The sequence below is a fragment of the Equus przewalskii genome, chromosome 17 (assembly GCF_037783145.1).
Source record: "Equus przewalskii isolate Varuska chromosome 17, EquPr2, whole genome shotgun sequence".
NCBI classification, from domain to species: Eukaryota; Metazoa; Chordata; class Mammalia; order Perissodactyla; family Equidae; genus Equus; species Equus przewalskii.
Window position 1 is genome coordinate 42150429 of NC_091847.1, and position 12108 is coordinate 42162536.

A 12108-nucleotide genomic window follows, 5' to 3' on the forward strand; every position below is an offset into this window, starting at 1 on the left:
CCTCCTGTCTTCGGAGGACACTGTTATATGTCTCGGAAGACTACAGTCTCATTCCACAGGGAAGTGACTGAAATATTAACTTGGTTAGCGTTTTGCTAGAATTAGGGTCTAACAATCAGAGCAATACTTATATAGTCCCTGGGATTAAAAAATCTTCTTCTGGGGACTTGTTTAAATTAAGGGATTCACCAGAATATCCACCATCAAAGAAATTTAGAGATCCAAACTAGGAAGAGGCCTGAGATCTCTACGTTCATGATAACTAGCATATGGTTATAGATCTGGAAGAAGTGGCATAACATAGCATCAATGAGAAATGATACAGTTTAAACTACATTTTGAGTCTGGTCTATTTTCTAAAACCACAGTTGTTACATAAGGGAGAATATGAAGCAACAGGCCTCTCGGTTTCTAATTGGTATCTTCTACCTTAATAGATGTTATAATTAGATGTCAGTGGTTCATTATCCTATAATAATTAGGGCAAGTTCTCCTTGGAGGTGTAGAGAGTTAACTATCAAAGTTGAATTAGAAAAGAAGCATTAGAGAAACAACTCATTTTTTGAGTGCTTTGATGTAGTTTAAAAATGCAAGTATTACATCTCTTTAAAAGTGGTTAATCAATAGGAAGACTGACTGGAGAGTATAAATTGAACGTGTAAGCACCTTATACACTGTGATATAACTTATTAAAGCACACTGCTATTTCACTAGTATTTTTACATTAGAGAATATTGTTACTACTCGCTAATGTTTATTGAACACTTTTGTTGAGCCTGATTTTTTCTTTTTTTTTTTTCAGGAAAAGTTTTGCCCTGAGCTAACATCTGTTGCCCATCTTCCTCCATTTTTTTTTCTTCTTCCCAGAGTCCCAGTACATGGTTGTATATCCTAGTTGTAAGTCCTTCTAGTTCTTCTATGTGAGCCACCGCCACAGCATGGCAGCTGACAGATGGGTGGTGTGGTTCAGTGACCAGGAAGCAAACCCAGGCCACTGAAGCAGTGAGTCCTGAACTTTAACCACTAGACCATCAGGACTTGCTCTGAGCCTGACATTTTTCTAAGCCCTTTACATATACTGTCTCATTTCATCCTGAGAACGTTAGTACTATTATTATCTTCATTTTAAAGATGAGGATGTGAAGTCACAGAAAATTTAAGTAACTTCCCAAAAGTTACATAGCTTATGACTATGAGTTCATATGCTATGTGGGTGGTAGAGATGAAACATGAACCCGGACAGTCTAATTGTATAACACAATTTAGTTGGTCCATGTTTAGGGTTCTGGCAGGAGGGTATATATAGGTACAGTGATGGAATGTGTAATTGAGGCTGGATCAAGGAGGAGGTGAAACTGAAGGAAGAAATTAGATAGGCTAGTAATCTGGATATCTTGATAAGGCCAAAAGCATGTGTTTTAGTAGTAACTGAGTGATAGAGTGGAAAGTAAAAGAAGTTGTTACCAGAAAGCAGCAGGTTTCAGTTTCAGATTTCAGTTCAAGGAACTGACAAAGTCTAGGGAGTGGCTAGAGAAGAGTATGGCTGAGGTAGAGGAAAGAAGTGAAAGTACCTAGAAATATAGTTGACAAAAGAGTGAGAGGCTAGGGTGTCACTTTGGATGTCTATCTGGAAACTTAATTCACTTCAAATTCTAGCAATACTTGGGGAGGGAGGAGAAATACGCTGAATCCCATTCTAAACTCTTTATAAAAGAGTTGGAGGGATTTTCAGTTCAAGATGGTGGACTGAATATGTACATCAACTTCTTTGCCTTCTGAAACTCCATTAAACTGACTGTTAAGGAAGGAAAAGAATAAGACATACAACAATGGAGACAATGGAGAGAGCATCATCAATGGATAAAGCAGAACAGAAATGGAAACTGTCTGGGACACCCCTAGAAAGGAACTTGCGCGGAACAGTTCTGGAATTGAGATGGCATTTACTACTGAGGGTAAGAGAGAGAAATAAGGCTGAAAAAAGAAGACTAGTTGGACATCCATATATGGACTCTCTACCTCTGGATGCAGAACAATCTGTAGCTGTGCATTTATTCCAGGCAAAAAGAGGAGATTTAATTTCAAGAGATTTTAAACTATAACTGGAGAGTACTAGAGGAGCTACCTGGGAGTCAGTGCACCAGAGTAAATCTAGTCCTCCAGCTTAATGGTTTCCTGACTTCTTATCCTTAAACAACATTGGCCAGCGAGCCCCACGTGCATACGAGGGTCTCTCCATCCTTACTTCATTCTTGTATCTGCTACAAAAGCAAGAATTAGTAGACAAAAATAAAAAAAATTTTCCTAAAAAAAGAAGAATCAAAACCCTGAAACATGAAAGAAAAAGTAAAGACACTAAGAAGAAGAAATAAGAAAAAATAAAAAAAGACACTCAAGGAAAACATAAAAAATGACCATGGAGATAATTCTGAGAATAGAAGACAACCTTTAAAAATGCTTAAATTCAGCAATCCCACTTCTGTCTACATATCCAAAGGAAATGAAAACAGGATATCAGGATATCTGCACCCCCATGTTCATTGCAGCATTATGCACAATAACTAAGATGTGGAAACAACCTGTGTCCATCAGTGGATGAATGGATAAGGAACTGTGATATATATATATTATTATTCAATATATATTATGGAATGGAATATTATTCAATACACACACACACACATACACACACACAACATATATATATATATAAAATGGCATATTATTCAACCATGAGAAAGAAGGAATCTTTTCATTTGCAACAACATGGATGGGCCTGGTGGGCATTATGCTAAGTGAAATAAACCAGGCAAATACAAATACTGCATGCTATTATTTATATGTGGAATCTAAAAAAAAAAAGTCAAGCTCATAGAAACAGAGTCGAAGAGTGGTTGCCAGGGGGAAATAGGGAGGAGGTTGGTAAAGGGTACAAATTTTCAGCTATAAGCTAAATAAAGTCTGAGGATCTAATGTAAAACATGGGGACTAGAGATGATGACACTGTATTGTATAACTGATATTTGTTAAGAGAACTGAACTTAAATTTTCTCACCTCTCACCAAAAAAATAAAAAGATAAATAGATGAGGTGATGGATGTATTAATTAACTAGATGAGGGGAACCCTTTTGCAATGTATATGTATATCAAATCACTACAATGTACACTTTAAATATCTTAATGATTGTTTTCAAAGTTCTGAGAGAAAATGCTTGTCAAGCTACAATCTACTTAGCCAAGAAACCAGTCAAATATGAGGACAAAATAAACAAATTTTCAGATGAGTGAGAACTTAGAAAGTTTACATTCCAAATATCCTTTCTTAGAAAGGAACTTGAGGGTGTCTTTCAGCAAAATGAGTGAGTAAAGTACTGGATTCATCATTCAGAGGAGAGCAAAGCTGAGCCCAGAAATGAAGAATCTGGTCTTTGGAAACCAGAGGCTAATGTGCGAGCCCCTGTCTCCAGCCATTTTTTAAGTCAGGTCTATTCTGTTGAGTAATTTTTTTCTAAGTTTGGGTTGTTTTTCATGCCGCTTGTAAACGTGAGTCCCAATAGTTATGTAACTGATGGAAGTAATTGATGGCATGTAAAAGTAGAGTCTTAAGAACATTCTCTACTGATCAGCATGAGAAGTACTATTGGACCCACAGAGAATGAAATGTAGTCCTACCAAACTGCTTAACTCAAAAGAATATTTACATAGTCACAACAGTTTGAGTGTTTATTGTTTTAAATTTTTATAATGTACTGTAGACAAATCACAAAAGACTTTTTTGTAGTCAGAAATTATCAATCAAAATTATTTATCATTTATATATCAATAAAATTAAACAAATCCAATAGAAGTTGGAAAGTGGAAGAGAGTAAAGAAACACATACAGAAAATCGGGAAAACTCATGCCCTCATCTCCCAAAGCAGGCAGTCAAGAGCTTTCATCTGTGATGGACAGAAAAAGAGTTGGAGTACACATAACAGTCCCCACCATATCATCTCCAAATGGTATAGAGGACACATTGTATGAGGGGAATATTTACATTAGTAGAAACAGAGAGCCACATGATTTTTTATATAATTTCAGAATTTTAAAAAATAAATCTACAAATTCATATGACGGATATTAGCAGGTCTTCTTCACTAAGCGCCTCATACTGTAGGTGACACTTGTGCTCAGAATCTTTTTTCCCTCTTTTGCTTCACAGCGCAACAGAAAGGGCAAAAACGGGCTGTTTCTCTAGGCAAATCCACAAATCGTAAAATATAAAAATATTACTATAGAAATATAAACATAATGTTAAATATTTCTAGAAATCAAAGAAATGAAAAATAAAATACCAAAATGGGATATTTTTCATTTATCAGATTAGCAGAGATTAAAAAATGGTAGCACAGGCGCACGGGAGAAACAAGCACTCTCACGATCAGCTGATGGTAGAGGAAAGTACCACAAACTTTCTGGAGGGCACTTTAGGAGTAAATATCAAAACTATGCATCTCCTGTAAGATAGAAATTCTACCTCTAGGAATGTACTTTAAGGATGACATTGGATAAGTGTGCAAAGACACAAATACAAGAGTATTGTTGAAACTCAGCGTACAATATCTAGAAACTGAAAATCGTCTCAAAGCCCATCTGGAGGGAATTAGACAAATCCATTAGGGACATATAAAAATGAATGATGTAGGTCTAAGTTTTTTGACATGGAAAACATCCACAATCTATTTCTTGTTTGTATAATATGATCCCATTTTTGTAGAGGTGTTTTGTGGAAGAAAATGTTTATGTAGGTATATACATAGTAGAAACTCTGGAAACATATGCCTCAGAGCATTGGGTACCAAGGTGTGGTGTGGTGAGTGTAGTCTTTCTTGGAAGCAGAAAATAAAGGGAATGCACTATCTATAGCATATTTACAAACAATAATAAACCTGCTTATTGTTATCACCACGTCCAGCAATTCTAAACAATTTTAGTGATAAAATACTCCTTCCTCCTGAAGCAGACCACTCCACTCCCACCATAACCCACCCTGGCTATGCCATTCCATCAAAGGTCAAAAAGATGTATCTCAGTGAGATACTAAAATTAGATCAGAGGGCCAGTTGGTCAAGAAAAATTGTGTGAGAACATATTTCTTTGTGGGAGTAAAAAGTATCCCTCTGTGTGTATTATGCAAAGTATATGAGGCCAAGTTTAAGACCTTACAATGCTTGTCTGATCTCTCTCTGTGCTCTGTCTACTCCTCCTGCCCCCAATTCGGCCCCTGATCTCCTAGCAGTGAAAGACTGGGATCCTCTGTCTATAAACCTGTCATTCCACACTACAGATGCAACCTTCTCCCTCCAAGAATGTGAACGTTTTTTCTTGAGTCTGATTCCCATGGCAAATTTGAATTTTAAAAAAGAACTGCTAATAATGCTATACTTTAATCGAAAATAACGAATATCTTAATAGTGGTGAAATCAGTCAGTTTGGCTGACTGATGGGAAGGTTATGTAACTTATTTAGAAAGCAGATTTTAAAGCCATAAAGGAACTGGGAGAAGAGGAGATGGGACTTTTGGTAGCACATCTCATGTCACATCTTTTAGGTGCCTACCTACTGCTACCATGAGTAAGGCCAGGCCTCTTAGGTTTTCAAGAGAGAAATCATATGCTGCCCTGACCTGAGGTTTTATGAAGTCTTAAGCCAACACACAAATAATTTTTCTTATGAGTCTAGTATATAGCATCAAGAAAGACAAAGAGAATGATAGCAGAGTAAGATTTATAGATGAAAAAATAGGAAAGACATTGCCAACATGGGCTCAAGTTCTTGCTGAAATGTCACCTCCTTAATGAGGCCAAATCACTCATGTAAAATTGACCTCCCTCAACTTCCAGATTTTTTAAAACTTCTTCTTCTTTTTTCCCATAGATTTTACCACTTCCTAATAACCTGTCATATTTGTTTATTTATTTATTTGCTATTTTTATTGCTTATTCCTCTTTCTCCCACGTATAGCTCCATTTTTGGTCTGTTTCACTCATATATTCCAAGGATATGGGAACAATGCTCGACATGAAATAGGTGCTTAATAAATACTGCTGTCAGGAGGAAGGAAGAAAGGAAGGAAGAAGGGAAGGAAGGATGGAAAGAAGGAAGGAAGGAAGGAAGCATGGAAAGAAGGAAGGAAGGATATAGAGGATATGGAGCTTACCTGCTGCTCATTGTGGGCCCAACCTAAATAATGCTCAAGGAGAGTGCCTCCAGGTGTGACCAGTAAAAGGCCACCATCATTATTGTCAAACAATCAGATATTAACCATTGTTATCTAACAACGGTCATTTAATCCTTGTGCTACTGCTTCAGGTTGCCTTTCAACATGAATTGCAGTTTTGTTCATTATAACATGGAGAATTAGTAACAGGAGACTGCACTGCAGCTATTCAGTTATTTCTTCCTGAGAACTATGGAAAGATTACCAGCTATTTGTGAGAAGTATCTGTTTTATGGATTAGTAAAGTGAGAATTAGTTGAACTCCATGTCTGCTTCCTTTTGACATTCTAATTAGCACAATTTCAATGAATACATGATCTAATCAATGTTGTGTTCCACTCTGATAGTTTTTTCAGCAATTATAGCTTAAAAAATATATATTTACATAAATAATAGTATCAGAGCATTATAATTGCTTATAAGAGCAATCATTTGATTAAATTCTGGAAATGCCAGAAATCTAGAAAAATCTTTGTGGTGGGGTTCACGTGCCAAAACTGTGGAACTATTTTTTTGACAAGTGATTTGCCATGCTCGTGGTGGAAGACTTGGTATAACTATCAATTCAAATGGCAAAGCTAAGCCGACATGGTCAAGATGAAAAGCCTGTGGTGCTGTCTGGACCATCATGTGGCTGAGGGATTGGGCTTTTCCTCTAATTAGCACAAACTCTGGCGCAGCAAGTTCTCCCTTTCCTGAAGTCTCCTCCTCCAGGCTCATACTGATGAACCATCACAGAGGAGGGAGTTGTGAAGGAAGAAGGAAGCAGTAGGCAGGAGCAAGGAAAAGCAGGAGGAAGTGGATTGTGTGGAACGACACAATCTACTCAGGCATTAATTTACTGTCCTATAATGTGATGCCGCAACAACTGGCCACAGTGAGGCATGAGCTCAAACCCTCAATTTCCTGGCAAACACCGAAGGCTAAAGAAACTACTTTTTTTGTGATACTGAGGCATGACCTTCTATTCTTTTGTAACCTTGTTCCTACTATCAAAGGAAAAAGGAACAAGAATATTTCCTTCCCTCCCATCTCCTGGGAAAATGCAGGAAGGGCCGTGCCTGACTGCATGAAGGATCACCCTAGTTTTGCTTACATTCATCTAATAGAAATATCCAGTGTGCACTATTGGATATTTTCCAAACATATTCTCAGAGCCTGAAGTATTGTTTATGCCAGAATCTCCTTATTCCTATTATTCCCGCATGTTTTTCCTTTTCTAATTATAGAGTCCTTCCTTTGAAATACCCTCAGTCACTGGCCTTTCAGTACCATTACAGCATCACCATGGTGGTGTCGGGAAGGGGGAAATTCCCCCATTCTACCCTTCTTATGTTCTCATGGCTGGACTATTCATAAAATTGACACAGGACCAGATTAACAGGAGAAAACCCCAATTTAATTATGTGTACATGGAGAATCATGAAAATGATGCTCAGAGTGAACGAAGCAGGAGGTATATACATCTTTTAATCAAAGAAACAATCAATTTGTGAGGAATTGACGAGACAAAGAAACTTAAGTTTGGGGTATGTAATTAGTGAGGAATTTAAACAGAGTTTAGGCTGGAGATAGTGAATTAAGGTTTGTTTCTGCAGCTTCTCAGCCGGGAATTCCCAGCTCTGGTGATACGGACACAGGGAGAGCGCCTTTCACCTGGGAAACTTATTTCTGAATTTTACCAATAGCAAAGAGGCAGTAAGCTCTTTGAGGAAAAGAAACACTGCCTACCTTGTGTAAGATTTTATCCAACCTTCTAACCTGAATTTATAGACTAGAAAAGTTTTTCAGAAACATAAAGCAATTTTTATCATTATATTGCTACAGTCTATGAAACAATTAGATAGTAGAATCCTTCAGATACTAAACCAGTCACAAAAACTTCAGTAAGAGACCAAATCAGATGGAGAATCAATGTCTCCTAGTTCTCAATTCAGGTCTAAGAACTGACTACCGCATCCTTTTCAGAGGACTTCAGCCATAGGGGAGAGGAACGGAAAATAATGGGGAATAATGTCTCCCTTCTTCCAGTTCCCTATGTTTTAATGGTCTTAGCTATAATAATCAATTGATTATAACTTTGTAAGATCTGAAACAGAGCCAATAGAAGTGCTGTGCAGAATGAATTGTCATTAACCTGGATAAGTATGTGTATATGTGTGTGTGAGACAGAGATATAAAGTCATCAAAGAAGGCTAAAGCAGGAATGGTACAAGCCAATATCGTCCCAGAGAATGATCTTACTTGTTTGAGAGTTGAAGATCTTTGTGTGGCAGACAAGCACAGGTTTTAAAACAAGGGGGATCTTGATGTACCCCCTTCCCATCCCCTAAGAGCTTTAAAACTTTGGACCAGACTATCCATCTAAGGCTTTCAGGTGCCTGAAGATGACCCAGAGAGTGTTCTAGGAAGACAGAGACTCACAGACGCCAGCAAAGGGATATAAATATTGTAGGGAAGGAAAACTTTTCCCTTCTCTTCTAGGTTCTTTGGCTGGTCTAATCATTAAATTGGCATAAGACAGATTAACAGGAGAAAAAAAATTTAATTTTGTATGTACAGGAACACTAAAGATATGAGGCTCAAAGAAGTGACCAGAGCAGGCAAATTTTACACCTTTTTGACAAGGAAACAATAAGTTTGTGAAGAATTGACAAGGCAAAGAGGTTTGGGTTTGGGTAGCAAATTATTGAAGAAGTAACAAGGTTTATTTATACAGCTTTCTCAGCCCTAAGTTCCCTATCTCGGCAGACAAGGATGCCTTCTACCTTCCTGGTATAGGGAGGGTACCTTTCACATGGGGGGTTTATTTCCTGCTTTCAAAGTGACAAAGGGCCAGAATGTTCTTCCAGTACCAGCTATTTCTTGAGTAACTTTAATTCAAAATAATCAATATGCCAAAGTGCCACACTTTGGGGTGGCATATTCTGCTTTCCTTCAGTATAAAGGCGAGAAAGGTTGGACTTTCCTGAGGAAGAAGAAAGAAATGAAAGGCAATAACTGCCTTAGAAGACGAAGCTTCTGTAAACTGCAAAACTGTTCTGCATCTCCACCCATATAGGTAGGCGCTGGAGAGCCAGGAAAAGTAAAGACAGTACTCTGTTGATGTCAATAAATGTATGGGCTATGATATCGTTCAGTTGATATCTTTTTTGTTTCGCAATAATTTTCTCATGCTTCATCCCAATGCTGTTGATGAATCCCAGTTTTGGCCATACCACTTGCTCAATTTTCACTTTGTCCTTTGGGAGAGATGTGATATAGAAAACAAAAAAGAATAAACATGAAGAGAGGGAGGGTCAGAGAGAGCTCTGGCCTAACTCACCTGTGACTAAATATAGTTATAATACACAGAAATGATTCAAAGCCTGGCTCCTGCTTTTCCCTCTCCTCGCTTCAAACACTGCTTATAATCTTGCCTTGGTAGAAAAGAGACTACTGTATAGTCTCTGTCAAACTGGGTTCCCTGGAAACAGGCTCTGAGATGGAGAGATGCAGCAGGGTTTATTTTGGGCGTAGGGTACCTGGGTAGAGAGAGGTTGCTCTCAGGAGATATACCTGTAGGGAAGTGAAGAAGGCAGGATGTGGCAGAGGGAGACACTGACCCACAGTACAATTGCAAAGGAAACCTCAGTCTACCTTACAGGGACCTCAGGAGTGGGATGGCCCTTCAGAGTTGTCCCAAATGGAATAAAGAAGGACAGGCTTGTGTCCTCTTATCAGTCAGTTATTTCACTTCAGGCCACCCCCAAGAGGGCACAACTTTAGGGAGGGAAGTTCCCCACAGACTAGGGTAATATCTAATGTGGGAGGCCGCTGGGAGCTGTCAGTAGCCATATTCCCAGACCCAAGGATGGGTATCTTGGCACCGAAGAGAGGATCTGGGGAAAGAATCATGGTGTCCATGACATGTTCTCACAATTAATTGTTTTATAAGCTATAGAGATATGAAAATCAGAAAGATAAGAAAATTTCACAGAAATAAGAGAAAATAAGAGAATTCAAAGTTAGGTGATAACTTGTAAGAAGACTATTGGAATTTCATGTTTAAACTGAATTTTATCTATGTCTTAAAAAATAAAATGTCTAGGATTGCACTATACACTACAGTGGCCACGAGCCACATGTGTCTATTGAGCACTTGAAATGTGGCAAGTCCAAATTAAGATGTGCTAGAAGTATAAAATACACACCAAATTTTTGACACTTAATAGGAAAAAATAATGTGAACTATCTTATTAGTAATTTTTATATTGATGACATGTTAATAGGATTTTTTGCTATATATAAAGTAAGTTATTAAAATTAATTTCACCTGTTTCTTTCAACTTTTTTAATGTAGGCATTAGAAAATTTTAGATTAGTTATGTATATTACATTATAGTTTGGTTGGACAGAGCTGGTCTAGACTAATCTCAAAGTCTGACAAAGGTGTTGTTACATCAGCCCACAGCCTAAGGCAGAGTAGCACTGGAAAGGGCCACAGATAGGGTGCAGAACCCCTCTCTACACATTCGGAAACTCATTCCCTAGGCCTTACTAGAATAGCAACCCAAAAGCATCTTACTTTGTTCTTGAAAGACCAAGATATGACCTGGGTCGTACAACCATTATGTTCCCACTGGTAGGGTGAGAACGGATGTAGGAAATAGTCAAGATTCATTGTGCCATCCTTCTTGGGAGCCAGAGCTTCTGAGAAGTAAAAACATTTGCTTTAATCACAAATCAAGAGATTCTGACTCATTTTAAACCTTTGCTTCAGGACAAGGGATTGTAACCATCACAGCTCAGTGATCAGTATGGGTGGACTAGGAAACAGCTGGAGCTCAGTGAGTAAGTCCTTTGGTGCAATGAAATAATTACTTCATATGCCAGGAATACGACCACATGTGGCACTAGATGAAGACTAAGCAGAAATATGAGTCATAGAGCAAAAATAAGGTAAAGTAAAAAATACTTGTATTTATTTCTACCACCAACAGTGCTGTACTTTTGTTTTTATTTTGTTTATTGCCGTCAATTCCATGCCAGCCATGTTTTCCCCAGCTCATGATTTTATTTCAACATCATCCAGAACCACTCATTCCTTCCACCTCACTGCCAATGACCAAGTCCAGATTTTCATCACCTCAGCCCAAATGTTCCTTCCTTGATCTTTTTCCTCCCAATTTTTTTCTCTTTAGTCTCTGATTTCGCCGCCAACTTCTTGTAGAAGATCTTTTCTAAAACATGTCGCTCCCCTGCTCACAAAACTAGAATGACTTCATATTGGTTACCCAACCAAGCCCAGGCTCAGTGTGGCATCCCAATAGATAGGCAAAATATGTTCATTTTCCTTTTTCCTTCTTCCTCATTCCCTCCATTTAGAATGTACTTCCGACTCTTCTTCACTTTTTAGATTATTTTAAAGAAATATGAATTGAATGTCTAATATACACAAGATATTATTCCAGTTCCTTATTCACTTTATTCCAGAAGCTTTTCTCACTTGATTCTTGACTTTCCTGAACTTATGATACCCACAATTTGTATATCACATGATTGCTGTATACTCATATTTTTTTCAGATAATTTTATCTGCATAATCATTGAACTTGCAACCAATTTGTTAACTCTCCAAGGTCAGAGATTATCTCTTCTACCTCAAATTGGAAAAGGAAATTAATATTTATTGAATGCTTTCTCTATGTCAGGCACTGTAAAATGCGTTTAACATTTGTTATCCAGAATTCTCTGTATCCCCTTTTCCTTGTGTCTGTGCTCTCCCTTCATCATTTCCACATGACCCTGCCAGACTGCCCTGACTCCTGATGCCAAAAAACACTGACTCAAGTATGTAAGGAGTAG